General features: G+C 38.1%; 1 protein-coding gene and 1 pseudogene across 1 annotated transcript in view; one reads left to right on the top strand and one right to left on the bottom strand.

The window, feature by feature from the left end:
• The window catches only part of NID2 (nidogen 2), an 82,721-nt gene that overhangs the window by 41,313 nt on the left and 23,265 nt on the right, over positions 1-18,143 (top strand). The gene's annotated exons all lie outside the window — the stretch shown is intronic.
• Positions 12,668-13,380, bottom strand: LOC112392853 (ATP synthase subunit a-like; annotated as a pseudogene).

Raw genomic sequence — 18,143 nt, 5'->3', positions numbered from 1 at the left:
GCCAATAGCTCATTTAACTGACCTTAGTATAGAATATAGTGTAATAGGGGCTTACCTGGTGGCACAGTGGTTGAGAGTCAGCCTGCTGATGCAGGGGACACGGGTTTGTGCCCCGGTCTGGGAAGATCCCACATGCCGTGGAGCAGCTGCGCCCGTGAGCCATGGCCGCTGAGCCTGCGCTCTGCAACGGGAGAAGCCACAGCAGTGAGAGGCCCACGTACCGCAAAAAAAAAAAAAAAAGAATATAGTGTAATATGGTAGCACAAAGAACTTTGAATTCTTAAGGATAGGTTCAATTCCTGTGATTCTAGAAATAAGAAGGCTTAAACCTCTATTATTTACTCTATCAAAATAGCTCTTTTATCAGACGTATTTCTTATGTTTGTGGAGGGATGCTTGATGTTGTAGTAGGTAGTGAGACGTGCCATATGCATAGGGCTAGTGTTAGTGGTAGGAAGTTTGTTCACAGTAGATGCATTAACTGATCTTATTGGAATCGAGGGTAGGATGCTTAAAATCATAGGGAAAAAACTGTTAATAATAGTGTTTTTATAATAAAGTTGGCTGTATATAGTTCTAGTATGCGGGGGTTGTGGAATGCTCTTAGAAAGAGGATTGTTGTGAAAATATTCATTATAATGGCATATTCTAAGAAAAATATAATGAATGGGCCTGCTGCATATTCTACGTTGAAACCCGATATGAGTTCAGATTCTGCTTCTGTTGTTAGGCCAAAGGGAGCTCGGTTCGTTTCTGCTAGAGAGGAGATAAATCACAGCTAGGGGCCATGATGGGAAGATTATTCATAAATGTTCTTGCGTTGTGATGAGGGTTGAGAAAGTAAAAGTTCCATTTATTTAAAGGGCTGATAGAAGAATAGTTGCTAGTATTACTTCATATGAAATTGTGCTACTGCTCATGGGGCTGCATTAATACATATTTTGAGTGGGAGGCCCATCCGGATCATAAGATGGAATATACAGCAAGGCTTGACATAGCTATTGTAAATAACACCCCTAGATTTATATTAATGAGGGGATAAGGTATAGGTAGAGGAATTCATATGATTAGGGCTAGGGTTAGGGCTAGGATTGGTGCAATAATAAATATGGAAATGGAGGATGTAGCTGGTCGTAATGGTTCTTTAATGAATAATTTGTGTCAGCAATAGGTTGTAATAGGCCATATGGTCCAACGACATTTGGTCCTTTTCAAAGTTGCATATAACCTAGGGTTTTTCGTTCAATTAACGTGAGGAATGCCATGGCTAGGAGAATGGGGATCATGAGTATTAAGATGTTAATTATAAACATTTTGTTAGGGAGAGGATTTGAACCTCCAGTTACAAAGGTTTAAGCTTTACGCAATTACTGGGCTCTGCCACCTTAACAAACCCTGTTCTTGGGTAATATTTTGTATATATTAATTAAAGTAAGATTATATCATTAACTGGTTTAGCAGGTGCTTTTTTAAAGTGGGCCTTATTTCTCTTGTCCTTTTGAACTGAGGGTAATATATAATAGATAAGAACCGACCTGTATTACTCCGGTCTGAACTTAGATCACGTAGGACTTTAATCATTGAACAAATGAACCTTTATAGAGGTTACACCATTGGGGTGTCCGGATCCAACATTGAGATCGTACACCCTACTGTTGATATGAACTCTAGAAGAGGATTGAGCTGTTACCGCTAGGCTAACGTGTTCCATTGATAAATTTTTGGATCAAGAAATGATATGTTTTGACTAGTAAGTCTAGACTTCAATCACTCAGAGCCTTTTTTGTTCTCTGAGCTCACTCCAACCAAAATTGTGAACCCAGGGGGTTCCCTGGTGGCGCGGTGGTTGAGAGTCCGCCTGCCGATGCAGGGGACACGGGTTCGTGCTTCGGTCCGGGAAGATCCCACGTGCCGCGGAGCGGCGGGGCCTGTGAGCCATGGCCGCTGAGCCTGCGCGTCCGGAGCCTGTGCTCCGCAACGGGAGAGGCTGCAACAGTGAGAGGCCCGCGTACCGCAAAAAAAAAAAAAAAAATTGTCAACCCATATAAAAATTTGTTATCCCTTAGTGGTTTAGTTAGTTTTTTGGGGAGTTAATTAAAGCTGCATAGGGTCTTCTCATCTTATTTTATGATTTCCGCCTCTTCATGGGAAGGTCAATTTCACTGATTGAAAATAAGAGACAGTAAAACCCTCATGAGTCCATTCATGCAAGTCCTTATTTAGAGAACAAATGATTATGCTACCTTTGCATGGCCAGGATACCATGGCCGTTTAACAGTTGTCACTGGGCCGGCAGTGCCTCTACAGCTAGTTATGCAAGAGGAGATGTTTTTGGTAAACAGGCAGGGTTTATGTTTGCCAAGTTCCTTTTACTTTTTAAAATCTTTTCTTGAATGCATGCCTGTGTTGGATTAACAGCTTACTAAATAAATAATTTAATGTTGCATTGTGCTCATGTGCTGTTAATTATCAATATAGTATTAGTTACTGATGTAAGCTTATGCAAGGAGAAATATTTCTTGTTACTCATATTAACATTATTGCCTCTATTGGTCAATAGACTAGTCCAGTATAAAGCTAGGAGTTGATTTGCTCATTATTATTGGTATTAAGATAAAGTTATTGTTGGACTTGAACGCTTTCTTAATTGGTGGCTGTTTTTAAGCCAACTGTGGTGTTGTTTCTACTCTCTAGATAAGGTTGTATCCATTTCTAAAAAGCTGTACCTTTTAAGATTAACATTTAAAAGTACATTAAAATTTATAATTTTTTGGGTAATTTTTAAAGTTGAACTAAGATTCTTTTCCTAGACAACCAGCTATCACCAGGCACGTTAGGCTTGTCACCTCTACTTATAAATCTTCTTATAAATCTTCTTATAATAAATCTACTTATTTTGCTACATAGATGAGTTTGTTCTAATAAACTGTTCATAAGTAGCTCATCTGGTGTCAGGATGTAACTTAAGTTAAAGTTCTCTTTGTTAAATGTTTACTAGTTAAATCATTATGCAAAATGTACAAGGGGTTAACTGCTTTTTGTTACTTTTAATGTATCATCATTCCCTTACGGTAGGTTCTCTGTAGTGCCAGAGGATATTTTAAATTTCTATCCCCTATACTTTAAATGTGGAGTAAATGTTTTACTTAATTTGCTTATATTAGTAAAACTTGTGGGGGGTTGGCTAGATTTAGTTCAAAGTGTTCATAAATTATGAAATCTCCTAGGGGTAAACTAGGTGCTTTTATGTAAGCTATGCTTTGATTTATCCAAGCACACTTTCCAATGTGCTTACCTTGTTACGACTTGTCTCTTCTCATATAATTAGTGTTTAGTAATAGATTGTAGGAAGCTATTGTAATACTTGAGGAAGGTGATGGGCAGTGTGTGCTTACTTCAGGTCCTTATTCAGTTAAGCACTCTATTAAATTTGCTACTAAATCCTCCTTTGGTTTTTAGTTTTCATAAAAACCTGTGTGTAGTAAGAAATACATTCTTGAGATAGAAAATGTAGCCCGTTTCTTCTCACTCCATAGGTTACACCTTGACCTAATGTTTTTATGTATAATTATGCTTACTTTTACTCCTTTTCAGGGCTTGCTGAAGACAGCATATAGACTGAATTAGCCAGGGTTGGTGAGGTGTATCGAGGTTAATCGATTATAGAACAGGCTCCTGTAGAGGGGTGTGAAGCACTGCCAAGACCTTTGAGTTTTAAGCTGCTGCTGGTAGTACTCTGGCGAATAATTTTGTTATAATAATTATTTGGGTTTAGGACTAAGCATAGTGGGGTGTCTAATCCCAGTTTGGGTCTTAGCTGTTGTGTAATTAGGAAATACTAAAGTCACTTTCGTAGTCTATTTTTATTTTAGCTATGGCTTTTTACAGCTTAATTAAAATTTAACTTTATGTTACTCTTTAACACGCTTTCCACTGAATTTCTATTAATTTGGGTCAATCGTTTGATCGTGGTGGCTGGCTCGAAATTTACCAACCGTAGTTAATATAACTTAGTTGAACTTTTGTTTATGGCTTAATTTTAATCACTGCTGTTTCCTGTGGATGTGTGGTTAAGCAAGGTGTTATGAGCTACTAGTCTTAGTGTACTTGATGCCAGGTCCTTTTAAGGATTTAGAGGGCATTCTCACTGGGGCTCAGATGCATGCATGTGTAATTTTATTAAAAACTAGTAGAAAGGCTGGGACCAAACCTCGGTGTTTATGGAGTTGATAAATTCATCTAGGCACTTTTAGTGTCTTGCTTTAGGTTTTAAGCTACATTAACAAGTTGTTTTTATATTGTGAAATAACATGTATATAGTTGTATGATTTATGCTAGATTTAGTATTAAAATTTTGATAAAAATGGTCCATAGATCTAGGGAGATGCCTGTCTATATAAATGGTAGATATCTAAGTAATTCATTGGTACGATTAGGGTTTATTTTCTAGGTATATCCTATTTTGAGCATTGTTTGTGTTTGTTGGATAGATTAACTAAATTCTATGTATTTATATGTTTTTGCCTTGTTTGGGGGGTTTGGCAGGGCATTATGGGCATGTAGAATATGGGATTTAGTGGGGCATAAGGAGGGCTTGTTAAACAGGTTATCTACCTCTTCAATGTGTATGTGTATGTATATGTGTGTGTGTGTAATTTCCTTATGTCCTGTAGCCATTGACTGAATAACACCTTATGGTTGATGATGTTGGTAAATAATATTCAATTAAAGTCCAGCTACAGTTTGACTGTGTTAAGACCTCACATGGCCATAGCTGAGTCCCAGTATCCCTATAAAAATTAAAAAATACTAAATGCATAAAACCACAGTTATGTGTGAGCATGGGCTGATTAGTCATTAGTCCATCGAGATGTCTTATTTAAGAGGAAAGAGTGGGTGATTTTAGGTGAGATGGTCCTGAAGAACCATATGTCTGATAAAGTTCATTAATAGAAACCCTCACAAGTTATGGGCCCAGAGGAAGAAGAGGGACACCTGCTAAGTGGGGTTGATAGTTTCACGCAGCTTTGCTGATTGAGCTCGTGATCTAGTGGATATGATATGTATGTTGACTAGGATTGGTTTGACTTAATGTACTGTGTACAATCAATAATATGTACTATGTAAAGTACATGCTTATAAGCATGGGGTAAATAATGTACAATTATACATATCATGTATTATGTATGGTATGTATATGTACTTATTAATGTAATACACATTATGCATGAAGTACATGGTAATTTATGGTAAAAATAGGTTATTTTAATACTAAGATTGTACTTAGTAATCTTGTAAATGTCCCATAACACATCTTCAGGGAATAGTTTAAATAGAATTTCAGCTTTGGGTGCTGATGGTGGAGCTGGAGCTTCTTCCTTGAGTCTTAGGGAGATGTGTTATTCTCCTTTTCTGGTTTACAAGACCAGGGTAATAGATATAATGATACTACAAAGACTCTTCATTTTAGGAGATTATTTTCAGTGATGCTAGTTACTGGCATTAGTACTAGAATTAAAAAGAAATATAGAATGGATGCTAGTTGTCCGATAATAATGAAGGGGTGCTCTATGGGTTGTCCTCCAATTCACGTTAGTGTTAATAGGTCTGCTACTAGTACTCAAAATACGCATTGACTGAGAGGTCGAAACGTTATGCTTCGTTGTTTGGATGTGTTGAAGCATTGGGATAAATGCTAGAATTAAGATTGAAAAGATTAAGGCCATTACTCCTCCTAATTTATTAGGAATTGATCGTAGAATTGCATACGCAAATAGAAAATTATCACTCTGGCTTGATATGAGGTGGTGTGTTGAGAAGGTCTGTTGGGGTGTAGTTGTCTGAGTTTCTAGTAAGTTGGGTGAAAATAGCACTAATATTATTAGAATTAGCAGTAAGGCATCTAGGATATCTTTGATTGTACAGTAGGGGTGAAATGGGATTTTGTCTATATCAGTTGAGATTCCAGTGGGGGGTTATTAGATCCTGTTTTGTGAAGGAATAGTAAGTGGACAGCTGCTAGCGCTGCAATGATAAATGGGAGAATAAAATGGAAGGCGAAGAATCGTGTAAGAGTTGCTTTATCTACTGAAAATCCACCTCAGATTCATTCGACAGGGCTTGTGCCAATATATGGAATTGCTGAAAGGAGGTTAGTAATAACTGTTGCCCCTCAGAATGGTATTTGTCCTCAGGGTAAGACATAGCCTATGAATGCTGTAGCTGTGACTGTAAATAATGATTCCAATGCTTCATGTTTCTAAAAAGGTATAGGATCCATAATATAAGCCTTGTCCCACATGAATAAATAAGCAAATAAAAAATATGGAGGCTCCATTTGCATGTAGATATCGGATAATTCATCCATAGTTTACATCTCGGCAGACATGTGTTACTTACGAAAAAGTAGTTATTGTGTCTGATGTATATGTATTGCTAGGAATAAACCTGTCAAGATTTGTAGAACTAAACAAAATGCCCAGAAGGGAACCAAAATTTCAACACGATGAAATGTTTGATGGAGCTGGGAGGTCAATAATTGCGTTGTTAATAATTTTTATTAATGGGTGTGATTTTCGGATGTTGGTCATTAGTGTTCTTACAGTTGAATTAAAATGATGATTTTTCATTTCATTGGCCATGGTTAGATTCCATGTAAGAATAATGATAATATACATTGTATTTATTTTAGGTGCTATTTTTGTAATTAGTTTTGTGGGCTTTTCTTCAAAACCTTCACCTATTTATGGTGGATTTGAATTGATTGTAGGTGGTGGTGTTGGTTGTGGGATTGTGTTGAATTTTGGTGGTTCACTTGGGGGTTTAATAGTATTTTTTATTTATTTAGGGAGAATATTAGTAGTATTTGGTTATATGACAGCTATGGCCACTGAGAAGTATCGTGAAGTTTGAGTCTCTAATAAGACTGTTCTAGGTATATTTCTTTCAGGGTTGATGATAGAATTTTCAATAGTATTCTTTGTTTTAAAGGATGAGGAAGTGGAGATTGTATTTAAATTTAATGGACTAGGGGACTCTGGGTAATTTATGATACAGGTGATTTTGGGTTTTTTGTGAAGAGCCTATAGGAATTGCAGTGTTGTATAGCTGTGGTTCTTAATTGGTAATTGTTACTGGTTGATCATTACTTACTGGTGTTGTGGTTATTATAGAGGTTACTCATGGTAATTAAATAGAATTATGCTTAGGGCAAGGGTAATGAGGAATGAAAGAAAATACAATTTGATTAGGCCTTTTTGGTCTGACACTAGTACAGAAAATTTTATTTGAATAAGGGAAGTCGTTTTTGGTAAGATGCTTTCTAGTCAGATTAAATCTAGGAGGCGTGATGCTGATTTTTGACTCGCTGATAAATTTAAGTATGGTGGGAAGCGGTGTATAATAATGGGGAGATACCTAAGAGGTTGGAAAATGTGAAGAAATTTGAGGGATATTTAAATTTTAAGTTTTGTGTAGCGGGGCTGATTTCAAATGCCAGAATAAAACCTAGGATGGTCACAGCAAAGGCAGTTTGCTTCAGGTATTGTTATTTGTGGGATTGTCATTGGAGGAATTTTGCTGGAGGTAATGAATCCAGCAAAGATACTTACAGCTAATAAACATTTAACAGAACTGATTAGCAGTGGGTTATTTTCGTTAAAGTAGAAAAGCGAGGTTGTCCTAATGGTGCGGAGAAAATAATGCGAGTGCCATAGACAGCTGTAAGGGATGCGGTGACGAGAGTTATTTGCTGGGCTCAGGCATTGGTGTACAACGTGTTAGCAGTGTCGATAATTAGTTCTTTAGAGTAGAAACCTGTGAGGAACGGCATTCCTGTCAGTGAGAGACTTCCAATAATGAGGGCCGCTGTGGTAAAAGTATTGCTTTAAATAAACCTCCTATCTTTTGAATGTCTTGTTCATCATGTAGGCTATGAATAATGGAGCCAGAGCATATAAACAGGATGGCCTTGAAAAAGGCATGTGTGCAAACGTGGAGAAATGCTAGATAAGGTTGGTTAATACCGATTGTTACTATTATAAGGCCTAATTGGCTTGAAGTAGAGAAGGCAACAATTTTTTTGATGTCATTTTGGGTGAGAGCACATATTGCTATAAATAATGTAGTTATGTTTATCCAGACATAATGTTATTGTTTGGGTACATTTATTCTCTGTTAAAGGGTGAAAGCAGATAAGTAGGAAAATACCTGCTATAACTCTTGTGCTTGAGTGAATAGAGCTGAAACGGGAGGAGGGCCTTCTATTGCTGAGGGAATGGCTGGAGGCCAAAGTGGGTGGATTTTCCAGCTGCAGCCAACACAAGTCCTATTAGAGGTAGGTTTGAGTGATTTTGGTTAAGTATAAAGATTTGTTGTATGTCTCATGAGTTTAAGTTAAATAGAAATCATGCTGTTGATATAATAAGTCCAATGTCTCCAATGCGATTATATAGAATTGCTTGGAGAGCGGCTGTATTTGCATCTGCTTGTCCATATCGTCACCTGATAAGTAGAAAAGATACAATTCCGACTCCTTCTCACCCAATGAAAAGTTGTAAAAGATTGTTAACAGTGATAAGAATTAGTATTGTGATAAGAAAAAGGAGTATTTAAAGAATTGATTAATGTTAGCATCTGAGTGCATGTATCACGTTGAAAATTCCATAATAGATCATGTGACAAATAATGCTACTGGCACAAATATTGAGAAATAGTCTGTTTTGAAGCTAAGTGGTAATTTAAGGGTTTGGGTAGTAATTCAATGTCAGTTTAAGATAATTATCTCTTGACCTGTATGAATGAATATTATTGTTGGAATTAAGCTGGTGATAAAAGCATATGAGATAGTGGTTTTTTTTTTTTACAAAGGATGGATATGTGTTATTTTGTAGATGTTGGTGTTTGTTATTATAATTCGTATCGTTAGTATAAATAGTATAACTAGTGTGAAAGAGGTAAATAAGTTTATTACTTTTATTTGGAGTTGCACCAATGTTTTGGTTCCTAAGACCAATGGATAGCTATCCTTTAAAAGTTTGAAAAAGTCATACTGTTAGATATGGAAGCATGAACTAGCAATTTTTGCACACTTTTTCAGTAAATAAAAATATTTAGTCTTCTGTTACTAGATTCACAATCTAGTGTTTTTTTGAAACTATATTTATAGTACAAGGGCCCTAAAATGATTTTGGGGTTTAAGGATAGGAGTAAGAGATGTAAAATGTGAAGGGGTTATGAGGGCATTTTCTCATGTGAATGATGGTGGGTATATTTGCCTCATTTTGTTATGATTAATATGTATAGTGAGTATAAGGTGGTAATTACTATGTTAATTCCTATGAGGATAAAGGTGATATTTGATCATGGAAAGGATGTTTCTACTACAAAGAGTCCTCCAGTTAGATTGATAGTTAGGGGGTAGAGCTAGGTTTGTTAAGCTTGCTAGTTGTCATCATGCTGGCATTGGGAGGAATGTTTGTAGACCTCGGGCTACAATTATTGTTCTGCTATAAATTCGTTTGTAATTTGAATTTGCTAGGCAGAATAATATGGATGATGTGAGGCAGTGGGCAATTATTAGAGCAGTGGCCCCGATATAACTTCAAGGTGTTTGGATGAGAATGACTACAATAACCGGAAGAATACGCGATAGGTGATTTTAGATCTGTTTGGCATAAACACATTGAACTAGTTATGATTATTCCTCATAAGGAGAGTATGAGAAAAGGGTATGTTATGAAATATATTAGTGCGTTTAGTATTGCTGTAATTCGTAATATACCATAGCCTCTGAGTTTTAGTAGTACGGCTGCAAGGACTAGGGATCCTGCAATGGGGGCTTCTACATGTGCTTCAGGTCATCAAAGGTGAAGGCCGTTGAGTATTTTTACTATAGAGACTATCATACATGCTAGTCATATGAAAATGTTGGATCAGGAGTTGGCTGTTGTTTGTGTTCGATATTGAAGTATTAGAAAATTTAGTGAGCCTGTGACATTTTGAATATGTCTTAGTGCTACTAAGAGTGGAAGTGACCCTACTAGTGTATAAAACAAGAAATAAAGTCCTGTGTTAAAGACATTCTGTTTGATTACCCCATCGGGTAATGATACTAAGTGTTGGAACTAGTATTACTTCAAATAAAATAAGATGAATTCTGTGGCAGTGAATTTTATAATGAGGAATATTTGTCATGTAATTAGCATGGTAATATATAATTTTTTTTCGAGTTAATGATTCTTTGAGGTAGGTGAAATTGGCTGGCTATTAATTATGGTAAGAGTCATGTTGTTAAAATTAATAATGGTGCTAATGAGCTGGGGAAAAAGAATTAGTGAAAAGTTGAGGCTATTGTCATTAAATTGATTAAGAAGAAAAAGGCTATGAGACTAATAAGCTATGGACTGTGGTATTAATTCAGATTATGTTGTTCTTTGATAATTATGTTAGTAGTATTAGTATAATTGTAGGAATAATAACTTTTAACATTGGAGGAGATTAAGGTTTTGTACATAATCAGTGCCATATGTGTTTGATACTATTACTAGTAGGGATAGTCTGAGTGTGGCTTCTCGAGCTGAGAATACTAGCAGAACAATTGGTATTATGCTGGCTAGGGCAAAATGTGTATTTAGGATTATCAGCGTTGCTTTAATGAATAGTGATAATATTATGCCTTCAAGGCATGATAGTGAAGATATTAGGTGAGATCAATATATTAATAATTCTATAAGAGATACTGTAAATGTTATAATAATATATACACTAAAAGCACTTGGTAATTATGAACTTAATCATAATCTAATGAGTTGAAATCATTTCGTTTAATTACCATATTCAGTTCATTCTAGTCCTTTTTGGGTCCATTCATTAGGCTAGGCTTATTGCTAGTAATAAAATTAGGAATAAAGCTATAATGAGTATTGTTTTTAGATTATTTGTCTGAGATGCTCAGGGTAGGGGGTAAAAGAGCAATTTCTAAATCAAAAAGGAGGAATATAATGGCTACCAGGAAAGATTGTATGGAAAAATGTAGACGTGCTGATCCTATAAGGTCAAATCCGCACTCATAAGGACTTGTTTCTTCTGTGTAAATATTTAATTGGGGAAGTCAGAATGTGATAAATACAAGTAGTGAGGCTAGTGCTATGTTTGTAATTAATGTCGATATTAGAGTTATTCTTTTTCGGATTCTACTGAAGCCAATTGACTGAGTCAATTGTACTATTTAATACTAAAATAATAAGATCGTTATCAATAAATGGGTACGTAAAGGAATAGTCATAATCCTCTTATTGCTAGTAATAAAATTAGGAATAAAGCTATAATGAGTATTGTTTTTAGATTATTTGTCTGAGATGCTCAGGGTAGGGGGTAAAAGAGCAATTTCTAAATCAAAAAGGAGGAATATAATGGCTACCAGGAAAGATTGTATGGAAAAATGTAGACGTGCTGATCCTATAAGGTCAAATCCGCACTCATAAGGACTTGTTTCTTCTGTGTAAATATTTAATTGGGGAAGTCAGAATGTGATAAATACAAGTAGTGAGGCTAGTGCTATGTTTGTAATTAATGTCGATATTAGAGTTATTCTTTTTCGGATTCTACCGAAGCCAATTGACTGTGAGTCAATTGTACTATTTAATACTAAAATAATAAGATCCTTATCAATAAATGGGTACGTAAAGGAATAGTCATAATCCATCTACAGAATGTCAACATCAGGCAGTAGCTTTGAAGCCGAAATGGTGGTTAGATGTGAAGTGATTTTTTTTTTTTTTTTTTTTTTTTTTTTTTGCGGTACGCGGGCCTCTCATTGTTGTGGCCTCTCCAGTTGTGGAGCACAGGCTCCGGTTGCGCAGACTCAGCGGCCATGGCTCACGGGCCCAGCCGCTCTGCGGCATGTGGGACCCTCCCGGACCGGGGCACGAACCTGTGACCCCTGCATCGGCAGGCGGACTCTCACCCACTGCGCCACCAGGGAAGCCCCGTGAAGTGATATTTTAATTGATGTAAGAAGCAGACGATAAGGAAGAGCCAATAGTTACACGCAGTCTGTGGAATCCTGTAGCTATGAAGAAAGTTGACCTGTATACCCCATCTGAAATTGTAAAGGATGTTTCGTAATATTCTGAGGCCTGTAGAAATGTAAAATAAACGCCTAGGGCGACTGTGATAAAAAGACCTTGGAGTATGTGTTTTCAGTTTCCTTCTATGAGGCTGTGGTGAGGTAAGATAGTGGATACCCCAGAGGCTAATAATACGGAGGTATTAAGAAGTAGTACTTCTAATGGATTTAGAGGACAGATGCCTGTTGGTGGTCAGCATCCCCCTAGTTCAGGTGTAGGGGCAAGGCATGAGTGGTAGAAGGCTCAAAAAGAAACTGGTAAAAAAAAAGAGGACTTCTGAAATAATAAATAGGATTATTCCATATCAAAGTCCTTTTTGAACACTTGGTGTATGATGGCCTTGAAAAGTGCTTTCTCGGATGATGTCTTGTCATCACTGAGCTATTGATAAAGGTATTAGTTAGTAGGCCTAGTGCTGATAATAATGTTGAAGTGAAATCATATAATTAGGTCTGCTGTTGTTAGAAGGGCTGAGAGAGCTCCTGTAAGGGGTCAGGGACTGGGATTTACTATGTGATATGCATGAGTTTGGTGGGACATTATGTATTGTCATGTAGGTAAAGATTTGCTAGTAAGCTAAATGCATAAACTAGAATTATTGCAATGGTGAATTTGAGGATAGTAAGTAAGACAAGGATAGGAAATGTAATGAGAGCTGTCTTGGTGCTAATACTCAGCAATGCTAGAGTCACTCTTCCAATTAAATGAATCAATAGGGGTCCTGCTGTGATGTTAGCTGTTAATAGTATGGCTAAAGCTGTTGGTTGAATGAATAAGCTAATAGTTTTGATGACTGCTAGCATAGGAATAAGAGGAACGAGTGTTCCTTGTGGTAGAAAGTGAGCTAAGCACGCTTTTGTTTTGTGATGAAAGCCTGTAACTACAGTTCCTGCCCATAGAGAAACTGCTGTTCCTAATATTATTATATTCCTAATATTATAAATTGCTATTAATATTATTGAGAGTTGTGTAGTAGGTATAAATGAATGTGGTAATAGTCCTAATAGATTTGTTGATCGAATAAATAAGTGATGTTAAGTATTAGTGCTCAGGTCTGTCCTTTGTGATTGTGAATAGCTATTATTTGTTTCAATGTGAGTTGAACTAATCATTGTTGAATTGAAATTATACAATGGTTAATTAGTTGATTAGGTGTTGGGAGTAAAATACCTGGGAATATAATGATTAAGATAACAATAGGAAGTCCTATTATTGTTGGGGCAATGAAAGAGGCAAATAGATTTTCGTTCATTGTGTTTCTCAAGGGGTAGATTGTTTTTGTACTTTGGTAGACATCAACGCTGGATTTGAATAATAAGTATATTTTGAAATTTTTAGTTGGAATGCAATAAATAGGACTAGAATTATTAATAGAATAGTAATAAATCATGTTGAAGTGTTGAATTGTGGCATATCGTGAAAGGGAGTTTTAACTCCCAGTCTTTAACTTAAAAAGGTGAATGCTATTTAGCTTCTTAAGGAATTTATAATATTGATGAGGATCATTTTCAAAGTATTTTAGGAGTACTAGTTCAAGGACGATGGGTATAAAGCTATGATTTGATCCACAAATTTCTGAGCATTGTCTGTAATATAGACCTGGTCGTGGTGATATGAGAGTTGTTTGGTTTAGGCATCCTGGAATTGCCTCTGTTTTTACGCCTAGTAAAGGCACAGCTCATGAGTGTAAAATGTCTTCTGAGGAGGTTAGTATTCAGATTGTTATTTCTGTAGGTAAAACTACTCCGTTGTCTACTTCTACTAGTCATAATTCTCCTGTTTTTAGGTCTGGTGTTGGAATTATATAGGAGTCAAAATTTAATTCTTCATAGTCTGTATTTCATAGCTTCAGTATCATTGGTGTCCTATAGTCTTTACGGTAAGGGAAGGGTTATGTAGTCCAGCATGTAAAGCATTTGTAATGATGGCAGGGCAATTAGAATTAGGATAATGGCTGGTAAGATTGTCCAGATGGTTTCTACTTCTTGTGCATCTATTGTACTTGTATGTGTTAGTTTAGTTGCTAATATGAGTAAAATAATATAGAGGACCAAGAAGCTGATTAAAAATATGATTATTAACGTATGATCATGAAAGTGTAGTAGTTCTTCTATAATGGGTGATGCTGCATCTTGAAAACCTATGTGGAGAGGATACGCCATGGAGACATAAACATAAAACATAAAAAGGAATGAAGCACTGTTACATGGTACAATATGGATGAGCTCTGAAAGCATTATGCTAAGTGAAGGTAATGAGTCATGAAGGATAACATACTACATGATTCTACTTACGCAAAATATCCAGATAGGGAAATCTACGGAGGCAGAAAGTAGATTAGTGGTTGCCTAGGTTGGAGGCATAATAGTGGGATAGGGAGTTGATTGCTAAAAGGTACAAGGTTTCTTTTTTGGGGGGGGGGGATTAAAATTAAAATGTTCTAAAATTAAATTGTGGTTGATGGTTACACAACTCTGTGACTATATTAAAAACTAATTGCGCACTTGATGTTTCTGCAGTTTTTTCATTTCCATTTGCGTGGAACGTGTACAACTATATCAATTTGAAAAAACAGTTGTGGGGGAAAAAAAACTCTAAAGCAGTGGTTCTTATACTTCAATCATCATTAGCCTCACCTGTGAAGCTTCCCTGGTGGCGCAGTGGTTGAGAGTCCGCCTGCCGATGCAGGGGACATGGGTTCGTGCCCTGGTCCGGGAAGATCCCACATGCCGTGGAGTGGCTCGGCCCGTGAGCCATGGCCACTGAAGCTCTGGATACAAATGTTCTAGATCTATCAAGGAACTACAGGACATGAGGAACTTTAAGTGCATATTATTAAGTGAAAGAAGCCAGTGTGAAAAGGCTTTGTACTGTGTGATTCTAGACTTTCTAGAAAAGGTAAAACTGTAGAGACAGTAAGTAGATCAGTGGTTGCCAGGGGCTCGGGGGGAGGGAGCGAGGGATGAATAGGTAGAGCACAGGGGATTTTTAGGGCAGTGAAACTATTCTGTATGATACTATAGTGGTGGATACACATCATTATACATTTGTCAAAACCTATAGAACTGGACCACACAAAGAGTGTATGCCAATGTAAACTATGGATTTTAGTTAATAACAACATATCAATATTGGTTTATCAGTTATAACAAATGTACCACACTAATACACAATATTAATAACGGGAAACTGTGCAAATTGGTAGGAGGTAGCTATGGAAACTGTACTTTCTGCTCAATTTTTTGGTAAACCTAAACCTGTTTTAAAAAACTAAAGTATGCTAATTTTTAAAAAATGTTCTAGGCAAGCCAGAGGATGAGCCTGGGAAGTCAGGGAACTCTACAGATGTGAAATGACCTTGTCAGATCAAGGGAGCATTTTAATTCTCAAAACCAGTAGGCAGTCTTCCGCTAGAAGAGGCACATGAGGAGAAAGAATGTTTCCCTTGTTCAGTTCCGTATTGATACTGCTGAGCCCAGAATCCATACCTCAGAGAGGTGAGTCTGTAACTGGAGAGTCTGTGCTTCACCACTGGAGCTGAGGGCCCCTTAAGCCTCCTGGGGCTTGACGTGCAGCAGTCACTTCAGCAGTATGATAACAGGAGATTAAGGTAAGAGGACAGGGCTCCTCCCTAGGATGTAGAGGTGATTTGAAACGGGAATCCTGAGCTTGTTGGTGTGGTTGGTTGGTTTGGTTTTAAGAAACTGGGTTGGGGGAGCGCAGCCATTGAGTGTCTGAAGAAGGGATTATACGGTAGTGAATTAATAGTATAAAAATGTCAGCTGACTTTACAGGAACACGCACCTCAGAAGGAAGGAAAAGATCTCGAGGAGAGATTTCAACAAAAACACCAGGGGAAAATGACCTTCACCTTTGAATGTCCAGTTCAGCCCTTCGCTGAGTGTAGGCGTCTGATCTGTAAGAAGAGTAGTTTATCAGGAGAGCCTCCCAGCCCTCAAGGTCTCATTCAGACTCTGGAATCACGTAAGGAAAAGACAGATCTCTGGGTGTATCTTTCCTAGAGACACACCCAAAGGGAGAAGTAGCAAAGGGTCAGAAAGCCAGCAAACTGGCAGGTACCAAAATTAGCAAATTTGCCTTTAGAATTGCATGATTTTTCCCTTCTACCCAGGTCAAATAATAATAATAAGTAGTAGTAGTGCTAGGAGTAGCAAAGGACAGTCTTCCTGATGCCAAGCACTGTTCTAAGTACCTTGCGTGAATTAACTCATTTAATCCCCACCACAGCCCTACCCAGTAAGGGAATTATTACTCATTTTACAGAGACTTCGGTGTAGACATGAAGTCATCTGCCTGGTCACAGCTAGAAGTGTTGAGCTGGGACTCGAACCCAACGCCAGCTCCAGAGCCCACTGTTTCCCCCTCACGGCACTGCGGCTCCACGTCGACTCCACAGACCCCGCAACTGCCTCGTAATATAGACCAAACTTTAAAAGAAGGAACGTGGGGATTTACCCTTTGGGTTTTAACCCTGCTCATCCACCCCTACAGAAAACAGCAATACTGTTCGTTCTACCCGAATAGGAGAAAAATGGGGAAGAAAGAAGAAAATTTATTAAAAGGAAAACAAAACACCACCTTTTTTTTCTTTCCCCTCGCAGTGCATGGCAGTATCGTCTCAAGAGCCTTTGCCTTTTTCTGGAGGGAGCGTTTATCTGGCTGGCATGCGCACGAAACAACACAGCTGCCCCACCTGACATGGGAGCTCCGGGTTCAGCGTCTCGGGTTCTAGAAGGAGTGTCCAGAACCTCCACAACCCTCCAGTCAGCCCCCTGCCCTCCCCGAGAGTTTGAGCTTCCCGTGCGGCTTGGCTGGTATTGGTGGGTTCACAGGGCAGGATCCAGGAACGCTTCCTGCCTTTGCAATCCCGCTCAGCTCTCCAGCTGAGGAGCCTTTGGGCGGAGGGCCATGCATTGAAGCTGAACGGACTGTTCCTTTAAGGAAAACCACTCTTCCCCTCTTGATTAAATTAGTTCCAGATCCTCTGTCAGAGAGTCAAGCTGTTCAGGAGGGTAAGGGTGAAATAGAAAATGTCTTGAGAAGGATACAGCTCTTCTTCATTTACTATAATAGGAGAAAAGCTAACTAGCCATAGAGAATGGATAACCAAACATTTTTAGAAATGGGTTTTGAATATAGTGTGTTTGGAAACCAAATTCTGAGCACAGGGCCTCAGGCTCAGAAAGGGTTGACACTTGGTTTAAAGCTGTGCTGTCACCATCTTGAAACTTAATTTTTGAACAGAGTCCCACATTTTTGTTTTGCGCTGGGCTCAGCAAACGATGTGGCCGTGCTGTCAGTGAAGTCTATTTTAAGTCAGCATGATGGAATTATGCACACTTTCTCCTCAATTTCAGGTACGCTAGTGTGTCCTGTCCAAGTTTGCCAATCGACTTTTGTGCTGCATGTTTTTTCTTTTAGTGTCTCACTGGGTGGTAAACTCCTGACATTACGTATACTCACTAATGTCTGCTGGAGTGTGCCACGGTGAAGTTTTGATACTGCAAAGTACTGAACATGAGGGCTAAGCCACTAGTGTTTGTAAACGAAAACATTTCAAAGCTCACTTCCTCCTTTGAGTGGGTACATCAGGAATTGGTACAAAACCTTCTCCTAAAATGGAGAGAGAATAATGGGGGGCAATCAGGTTCTTGTCTCACGTGGGGCCTTCAGTGAGGATGCAACCCTGTCTTTCTCAACTGCAACACTCAGGGGACTGACTCAGGACCTTGGGCAGTACGATCAAGTCAACCCCAGTGCTGTGCTCCCGGGCCTGTCTGGCAAGAGAACCAGAGGGGAGGGATGAGGGACGTCCATGGATGTCTGTGTGATTTGGGAAGCGAGGCCTCTGCTGGCGTACTTCAGCTCCTCAGGTTTAAAAATGCTAGAGCCACTGTTGGTCCTGTTTACTTGCAAAGATTCCGTTACTCCAGCCAATGTCACTGAGGTGAACTGAGGGTAAACCCATGGCCCTCCTTATTTTCAGGCCATAAT

The sequence above is a fragment of the Neophocaena asiaeorientalis genome, unplaced genomic scaffold, assembly GCF_003031525.2.
Source record: "Neophocaena asiaeorientalis asiaeorientalis breed wild unplaced genomic scaffold, Neophocaena_asiaeorientalis_V1.1 scaffold547, whole genome shotgun sequence".
NCBI classification, from domain to species: Eukaryota; Metazoa; Chordata; class Mammalia; order Artiodactyla; family Phocoenidae; genus Neophocaena; species Neophocaena asiaeorientalis.
The sequence above is the reverse complement of the archived record's forward strand: the minus strand, read 5'-3'. Positions and strand labels throughout refer to the sequence as shown.